The sequence below is a fragment of the Aquarana catesbeiana genome, linkage group LG03 (genome assembly GCF_042186555.1).
Source record: "Aquarana catesbeiana isolate 2022-GZ linkage group LG03, ASM4218655v1, whole genome shotgun sequence".
Lineage (NCBI taxonomy): Eukaryota > Metazoa > Chordata > Amphibia > Anura > Ranidae > Aquarana > Aquarana catesbeiana.
The window spans coordinates 200,696,403-200,706,254 of NC_133326.1; the positions used below are offsets into that span (position 1 = coordinate 200,696,403).

The 9,852-nt window shown below is 40.3% G+C and overlaps 1 pseudogene; it reads left to right on the top strand.

Moving 5' to 3' along the window:
* The first annotated feature begins 1,001 nt into the window (after positions 1–1,001).
* LOC141135965 (U2 spliceosomal RNA) lies at positions 1,002–1,134 on the top strand (annotated as a pseudogene).
* Positions 1,135–9,852: the final 8,718 nt, after the last annotated feature.

Below are 9,852 nucleotides of genomic sequence, written 5' to 3' on the forward strand. Positions count from 1 at the left end.
TACAAGCGACTGTGAGAGTTATCCTTCACGCCATGCCTTGAATGTAACTGTTTTGGGAAACTGTTAAAATTATCGGTTTAGTTCTGCTTTAAACAATTCTAGACAAGCAAAAAATATACAGATAAAATATGTATATAAGAGCTGTTCACTTGCCAAAGAATTTGTGTTTCTCTCCATCTAGTACTCACACAAACTCAGCACAGTTCTACCTGGCAGGTGAGGAGACCTGATTTTTATCTGCTGCAGTTTTATTTTCACTTACCAGTCTCCTTCCCACCCCCACTGTGTGACTGGACAGAGAAGAGAGAAGTAGCACACTGATGAGCTCATCCTTATGTTACTCTTCTCTGCCTCCTATCAGCATGCAAGAGGTTAATACCAGGTCAAACTCAAGTACTTATGCTGCCTGAATGAAAAAAAAAAAAACATTTAATGATATATTAATCAATACGGTGCTGTATTACATTTTTTAAAATATCTGAGTTTATTCAGCTTTATTGGTATTAAACTGGGGCATTTAATATATTTTTGTAAACAAAGCTATATATTTCTTAATGGTGCATGAGGCGGGAAGAAGCATTATTTTTATTTTTTTTATATGCCCAGACTTAAGCTTTAACAACTACTCATCAAGCATTAAAATCAGGGCCGTCTTTAATATTGATTGGACCCTGGGCAAAAAAAAATTTTGGCCCCCCCCTCCATGCAGTTTCTCTCTCCACCTGCTTTGAGGCATACAATAAAAAGCAGCTAGACCCTAAATCAGTTTACTGAATCAGAGAAGACAGCAATTGCGATTGGTTGCCAGAGGTTACAGTGTATCATTACCACTCACTGACTGGTTGCTAGAGGTTACTGCACATAATTTCTGCTTGTTGAATGGTTGCTAGAGATTACTGTACATCAATACTGCTCACTGATTGGTTGCTATAGGTTACTGCACATCATTACTGCTTACTGATTGGTTGCTAGAGGTTACAGCATATCATCTCCTCACTGTTTGCACTTCTCTGCCTTTTGGCTAAGATCAAGTGTGGTATCTGTTCTTATCAGTTTCCAGGAGGTGACGCTTGCTTCCATCCCTGATCTACAGTGAGGTGGAGATGGGATGGCGGTTGCTATGCAAAACCTGCTGGAGTAAAGGTGACCTGGAGCAATTCATAGCCGAAAGGGAAGCCTTCTGATGAGGATGGAGAACCACTGGGTCCAGCTGAAGGGTCGGGTCCCTGGCCTTCTGGCCTAGATTGGGCCAGCTCTAGCTCCGGACAGTTTTTCGGGAGAGAACACTGGCTCCACTTTCTCCCACAGAGGGAGCGGCTAGTATTTCCCGAATGTAATTTAGTAGGAGGGATGGAACGATGGTGGGGCCTGATGGTAAAGGGCTCTCACCAAGCTTCCAGAACTTCATGCCTTCCTGCCTGGGGTGGGGGCTGCTGTGGTCTGGATCGGGGGGTCAGAGTTGCACGAAAAGCCAGTGGTGAATGTGCCCCTGAAGTGGCAGTTCAGGGCTGCCATACAGTCACAGTGTTTCGTCACCTGATTTATGGCACCATGGTCACTTCACCACAACACACGTTTTTCGCACCTGCCTCTAGGGCCGAGCCTTTTGGCTAGCACCAGGGGAAATTTTTATTCCTGGCCAAGGGCCATTGTATTACACAATGGTCACTTTTCACTCTCTCACCTTCCTTCTCCCCACTTTCTTTTTATTCATCCCCGTGTTTGTCACTTTTTTGTATGTTTTTGTTTGAAGTGTATACACGTTTGTCACTGTGTGATGAGTAGGGTGTGGGTCCTCTGGCCTACTCTGAAAGTCTTGGGAGGAGGTGGATAAAAGGCCTTCTGGCTTGGTTCACCTTCTCTCATGGAGTCTTCCTTCGAGGGAGTCCCATCTAGTACTTGGGTGGGTCTGTTTCGGCAGACCTTCCAGAGAATGGGGGTCCGTCTGGTTTTGGCTAGATGGACCCAAGTGAAGTACCTCAGTCCCTGTCTGGAGCCTAACGCCCTGGGGGATCAGGGTAAGGTCCTTCCCTAGTGGAGGATCAGTGTAAACACCCGTTGCATGTTTTTGTGTTTCACTCTTTATGTGTGTGCACTTTTTTGGCACCGGGTGGAAGTTTTTGGGTGTGTTTTGCACGCCACTGGCTTTTCAATAAAAAAAAAAAATCACTGTATGTCAGTGCCACCACCTATTGCCTCTGATCACTGTCACAGCAATACAATGTCACTATAGTGATACTGCACTTGCTCTGGTGACAGTATGTTCATAAAAATATATAAAGTTATATGTAGCACCCTCTAGTGCTAGAATAGGTGTATGAAATTTTACTTGACTCCTAATAGTTGAATGAGTCTGTTAATTGGATCAGGGTTCAGATTCAGGTCAGGCTGCAAGGCTCTACAGACCAGGCCTCTATTGCCTCCCCCTGGTTATGGTTCCCCAGGCAGGATGCTTGGCAGGGTGGTCAAACAGGCCCATAAATATTGTGGAACCTCTCCAGCAAGGGGGATTCATATAGAAGATGGAGTGGGGAAGCTGTACAGTTTAGCCTGGGACTGAAGGGGCCCTGCTTTCCTGGGGCTGAAGGGGCCACGCCTCCAGACTGAGAGCTGAGAAGGACAGAGGGAAAATCACTACCCTGCCATCTCTTCTGAGAGACCCTGGCTTGCATAGAAGGACCTGCACAACAGGAGGACTGTGAAGTAATCTATTTTTAAGCAGCAGGATTTCCAGGGACAGTATGAGTACCTCTATACCCCCAAGGCCTATAAGGGAGAAGTCTGCTAGATGCAGGTTCTTGGCAAGTCTTCAGGGGACAGTTTATTGCTTACCTAACCTCTTGCCTTGGGATCAGATGCTATAGCCAGGTGGGCTGGTATTTTTTCACTAAGAGGACCGAGAGCTCCTACAAGTTGGATTCGCTAAAAATCCATACAGTGTTCCAAAAAGGGATTACTTTTTTCAAAGACTATTGCTATTCCGAAGGGAATACAGTCAAATATCTGTTGTTTGCAGAGTGCTAGAGAAGGAAGTTGTCCTCATTTTGTTATTCTTCGAGTCAAGTTGGGCATCCCATAACCCCTTTACCCTATCCAAGTTGAATTTCCTTAATAAATCCTAAAAACCAATGCCTGTTGCCTGGCTGTGCAGGGATAGGAAGACTTTACAATCCAGCGGCCCTCAAGAGGGTAGCGCTACATATATAAAAGCATAAAGAAGAACAAGGAGCCCTGGAAGTGGTGGTTTGGCCCCCACAGAGCCCTAATCTCAACATCATCGAGTGTGTCTGTAATTACATGAAAATACAGAAGAATCTGAGGCAGCCTACATCCACAAAAGATGTGTGGTTAGTTCTCCAAGATGTTTGGAACAATCTACCTGCCGAGTTTCTTCAAAAACTGTGTGCAAGTGTACCTAAAAATTGAGTAGAGAAAAAAAGTCCTGGACAGCCGCACTGTCAGTCAGGCATGAGCTATGATTAAGCATTGACTTCAGTGTGAAACGCGTCAGATTTCCTGCAATTTTCTGCTGTGGCATGTATCTTTTATGATCATCATTCAATAAAGGTAATTCACTATTTTGAGTGCAGCTGTCCAGGACTTTTTCTCTCTACTTCATTACAAGCATTGCCGGTACCTGTTACTTCCAGCATGGAGGAGATGTCTGTTCCTGATTGACCTCCCTAGAGCGGTGATATCTTTCTTTCCCTACCTAAAAAAATTGATGATGTTTTGTAGGCAAAGGGTGGTCACACCAAATATTGTTTTGATTTAGCTTTCATTTCTCCTCATTTACTTTCCATTTTTCCATTTTGTTAATTGACAAAAATAGACTATTAAACACTTCAATTACTGAAAGCATTCTTAATTTAAAACTTTTGCACAGTAATGTGTATATATATATATATATATATATATATATATATATATATATATATATATATATATGTATATATATATAATTATTATTATTATTATTATTATTATTATTATTATTATACAGGATTTATATAGCGCCAACAGTTTGCGCAGCGCTTTACAACATGGGGCAGACAGTACACTTACAATACAAATCAATACAGGAGGGATCAGAGGGCCCTGCTCGTTAGAGCTTACAGTCTAGAAGGGAGGGTCAAGTGGAGACAAAAGGTAATAACTGTGGGGGATGAGCTGATGAAAAAAAAAAAAAAAATGAAAGTACAGTTGTTAGGTGTGGGTAGGATAGGCTTCTCTGAAGAGAAGGGTTTTCAGGGATCTTCTGAAAGCTAATAAAGTAGGAGATAAGCGGACAGATTGGGGTAAGGAGTTCCATAGGATTGGAGAGGCTTTGGAAAAGGCCTGGAGGCGAGCATGGGAGGAGGTGACAAGGGAGCTAGAGAGCAGGAGGTCTTGAGAGGAATGAAGAGAGCGAGTAGGTTGGTATTTAGAGACCAAGCTAGTGATGTAGCTGGGGGCGAAATTGTGGATGGCTTTGTACGTAGTTGTTAGAATTTTGAATTTAATTCTTTGGCCGAGCGGAAGCCAGTGGAGGGATTGACAGAGAGGAGTAACAGACACAGAGCGATTGGTAAGGTGGATGAGTCTGGCAGCGGCATTCATAATGGATTGAAGAGGTGATAGACTATGTAGTGGTAAGCCAATAAGAAGGGAGTTGCAGTAGTCAAGGCGAGAGATGACCAGCGAGTGAATTAAGAGCTTTGTTGTGTCATTGGTTAGAAAGGGGCGTATTTTGGAGATGTTGCGGAGGTTGAGGCGGCAGGATTTGGACAGTGATTGGATGTGTTGCTTAAAGGAGAGTTCAGAGTCTAGGACTACACCTAGAACCTTGACATGTGGGGATGGGCTTATAGTTGTGCCATTGATTTTGACAGAGAGATCAGGGGAAGAGGCATAGGGGGGAGGAAAAATTAGAAGTTCGGTTTTGGCTAGATTGAGTTTAAGGAAGTGGTGAGACATCCAGACTGATATATCTGAGAGTAATTTACTGATACGTGAGGAGACAGAGGGAGTGAGCTGAGGGGTAGAGAAATAGATTTGGGTGTCATCAGCGTAGAGGTGGTATTGGAAGCCATGGGAGGCTATCAGTTGACCCAGGGAGGCAGTGTAGATTGAAAATAGTAGAGGTCCAAGAACAGAACCCTGAGAGACCCCGACAGAGAAAGGAAGAGGAGAGGAGGAAGTAGAGTTATAAGAAACGCTAAAGGTGCGGTTGGATAAATAAGAAGAGAACCAGCAAAGTGTACAGTCACGGAGACCAAAGGCGTGTAGTTTTTTGAGGAGGAGGGGGTGGTCAACCGTATCAAAGGCAGCAGAGAGGTCCAGAAGTAGGAGTACAGAATAGTGTTGGTTTTGGCCGTTAGTAGATTGTTTGTTAGTTTTAGGAGAGCAGTTTCTGTGGAGTGTTGAGGACGAAATCCAGACTGAAGGGGATCGAGAAGGCCATTATCAGCGAGGTGGACGCTCAGTCGGTTGTAGACCAGACGTTCGAGGAGTTTGGATAAGAAGGGGAGCAAGGAGATGGGGCGTAGGTTGTTAAGATTGGATGGGTCCAGTGAGGGCTTTTTAAGTATGGGTCTGACAAGTGCATGTTTTAGAGAGTTAGGGAAGATGCCAGAAGAGAGGGAGAGATTGAAGATGTGGGTTAGAGAGTGTAGTATAGGGCCAGAGGGTGAACGTAGCATTTGTGAGGGAATAGGATCCAGAGGGCAGGTGGTAAGGTGGACATTAGCAAGTAGTTTAGCAACTTCGTCTGTAAAGGTGGGGTTGAAAGAGGGAAATAATGATTGTGCCTGTGGGCATGAAGTGTAAAGCGTGGAGGGTGTCGGCACAGTAGAGATCTCAGCACGAATAGTATCAATCTTCTGTTTGAAGTGATTGGCAATCTCCTGTGCAGTGAGTGAGTTGGCGGGTGGAGAGATAGTTTTAGGATGGAGGACAGAGTTGTCAAAAGCAGTGGTAGAGAAAGCATGTTCCAAGGAAAAAGTTAAAGGAATAAACAAGTTCACTTGATGTCTGTGTGCTGGATTTCAAAGTGTTTATCTTGTGTCCTTTCGCTTTGTGCCTTCGCTGAAGTGCACAGTCAGAAGTGCATTTCACTTGTAGAAATCGCCACTTTGAGAAAGAGCCAAGTTGCAAATGTGTCCCCCCTGCAAATGCTTCCCCCAAGAGAAGCTTAAATATATACTGATAGAGGTAGGGTGTGGGCGGATTTCAATTAGCAATCAAGAGGTTATAAAGCTTGGCTGGTTAAGAGGGCAAAATTCTTAAGTCACAAACAAACTAGCAAGAGGGCACTAAAGTTAAGAGAGCCATAATTTTGGGTAAGACAAGGGAGATAATAAAGCATTGTAATGTGGACAGGTCTACAGACAGTTAAGTAAACATAACATACCAGCATTATTAGAGACACATAAGAAAAAAAAAAAAAAAAAGATAGCAGTGTTTCAGTTTTTGGCTGGAGTTGTAGCAGTAGGAGCATACCAGAGTTAAGAGACATAGGAGACAGATTTCACTAATGCGATTCTGGTTGGAGTTGTAGCAGTAGGAGCATACCAGAGTTAAGAGACATAGGAGACAGATTTCACTAATGCGATTCTGGTTGGAGTTGTAGCAGTAGGAGCATACCAGAGTTAAGAGACATAGGAGACAGATTTCACTAATGCGATTCTGGTTGGAGTTGTAGCAGTAGGAGCATACCAGAGTTAAGAGACATAGGAGACAGATTTCACTAATGCGATTCTGGTTGGAATTGTAGCAGTAGGAGCATACCAGAGTTAAGAGACATAGGAGACAGATTTCACTAATGCGATTCTGGTTGGAGTTGTAGCAGTAGGAGCATACCAGAGTTAAGAGACATAGGAGACAGATTTCACTAATGCGATTCTGGTTGGAGTTGTAGCAGTAGGAGCATACCAGAGTTAAGAGACATAGGAGACAGATTTCACTAATGCGATTCTGGTTGGAGTTGTAGCAGTAGGAGCATACCAGAGTTAAGAGACATAGGAGACAGATTTCACTAATGCGATTCTGGTTGGAGTTGTAGCAGTAGGAGCATACCTGTGGGAGGACAAAGATGATATTTTCAGATCAGACAGTCAGATGGTGAGCGATAAGTGCAGAGTCAGAAGTGCATTTCACTTGTAGAAATCGCCACTTTGAGAAAGAGCCAAGTTGCAAATGTGTCCCCCCCCTATATATATATATAAATCTCACGAATATGGTATCCCCATATTCAGGAGGAGTAGCAGAATGGGTTTTGAGGTGTAATTCTAAATAAGCCTATGATATGTGTTAGAAATATCCTATTAATTGACAGCTTTGTGTATAAAAAAATACATTTTAATTTTCTTTCCTGCATTTTCCAAAAACTTGTGGCAAAAATGACATATTTAAAAGGCTCACTAATCCTTTCATAAATGACATTTTGGGTGCTTGCACACATATGGTATCCCCATACTTGGAAGGAGTAGCAGAATGTTTTTTGGTGTGTGATTGTCAGTATGCCTGTGCTGTGTAAGAGAAAACACTTGTTAAAAGTACAGTTTAAATAAAGTGCCACTATATAAGCAAATTAAATATAGAAAAGGGTGTACCTATGCCCTATTTTAAATAGAAAGGTTTGTGTTTGAGGCTGGTGGACTTTAGTGGTACTAAAACAATTAAGATACAAAATTATATAAAACAAATAAAGTTTTATTAAATTAACATCAGCATATTTAAAACATACACATTTAGGAAGCTCTGTCTATCTAGACATAAAAGGTGCAACTGAAATAGGTGGTAATACCAGTTCACCAAATCTCAATTATGCTTGCATGCTCAATATGTTTTGCAGAAATTCACCACTTCTTCAGGAGCTTTTATTTGCATAATAATGTGTTAAAAGAACAAAGACAGTATGTAATACTATGGAATAGAAAAGAAAAACAACATTAATCATAATAAACAAAATAGAACATCACAAAGAGATTACAGTATGGTAACAGAGTCATGGTAAGCATAGTGCTTACCATAACTCTGTTACCATACTGTTATCTTTTTGTGATGCAAGTCGAGCATGCAAGCATAGTTGAGATTTGGTGAACCACCTATTTCAGTTGCACCTTTTATGTCTAGATAGATCTTCTTAAATTTGTATGTTTTAAATATGCTGATGCTAATTTAATAAAACGTTATTTGTTTTATATAACTTTGTATCTTAATTGTTATAATACCATTAAAATCCACCAGCCTCAAACACAAACCTTTCTATTGTTAAAATGACAACTTTGTGAAAAAAAAAACACATTTTATTTTATTTCTTAATTTTTCAAAAAAATGTGACAAAAACTTAAAAAAAAACTCACCATACTAAATACCTTGGACTGTCCACTTTTCAAAAGGGGTCATGTTGGAGGCATTTGTACTGTCCTGGCATTTTAGGGTCTTAAGAAATAAGATAGGCAGCCAGTACTTCAGGATTGATGAATTTTCAAATGTGTACCATATTTTGTAGACTCTCTAAATTTCACGCTACAAAATATACACCTATTTGTTTTTTTTTTCACCAAAGAAATGTAGCAGAATACATAATACAAGATTGTTTATTTGCAAAGTTTTATAACAAACTTAGAAACACTTTTTTTCAATTATTTTTTCCTTTATGTAGTAAAAAGTAAAAGACCCAATAGTTATTAAATACCACCAAAAGAAAGCTCTATTGGTCTTAAAATATTGATGTAAAATTCATTTGGGTACAGTGTTGTATGACTGAGTAATTGTCATTCAAAGTTTTGAAAGTGTGTTTTGAAAACTGAAAAGTGACCTAGACTGGAAGGGGGTGAAACAGTTGGTCTTCAAGTGAAGAAGATCTGTTTTCCAAAATTTCCCTTTACTCCATTGAATGTTTGCAGTGCACAAAAAATCCCTTAAGCTCACTAATACTTTAGTAAATCAGTCCTAGAATCGCTTTGCTTGCGTGCATATCACCTCACTTCACAGTTTTTCACACTTGCGTAAATTAGATCCCACATCTACAGTTTTCTGTAGAGGACTGTAGAATTTAGGTGGATATGATAGAAGAAGCAGTTCTTTCTAAAAACAAAATTGAGAATGATATTGAAAATGGAAAATGATCTGACATAAGCAATGAAAATATATATATTACTTTCAACAGCATATCATTTTTACAATTATGAACAAGGTTTCCATTTTCATTATTTTTTCGATGACTTTCAAATCTTAAAAATATACTTAGACTGTGCCCTGGGGATTTTCCCTAGACTTTTTAAATATTTTATAATGTTATAAAAGTGCCTGTGATCTTGTTTGCATCAATGTATCAAATGTTCTAATCCCCTTTTAGCCTTGTGTGTCACTTTTGATTTAGTAAGTCTCACGCAGGAGGATTTAGGGAGGAGTTAAGAATATTAAAGTATGGTGAAATCTGTCAAATTCACAATCTGTAAAATGAGAACAAAGTCTGTCAACCAAGGATTTCTCAAAATAAGTATTTTGTCCTGCAAAATATTATGTAGGTCAGAACACTTTATTTAAGGTTGTCAAATATAAATGCTTTTGCTTTAACATTCATTTAGCAAATCAAGGGAAGGACTGGACCTGCAGCTCGGTAATTCTGGCATTTATTTTTATAGCTATGTATGCGTATTAGTGGGTTTATATTAGCTGTAAACTATATACTCTATATTATGCAAACACTCTATTTAAATATTATTAAAAGCAGTAGTACTAGAGAATTACTGTTAGATCTGGTTTAAAATAGATAAAAAAAATAGATTGTAGAGATCAGTAGTTATACTGCTACAACACATGTAGCACTACTCTTCCTAGGATGGTGTAAGGTAACCCCCAAAG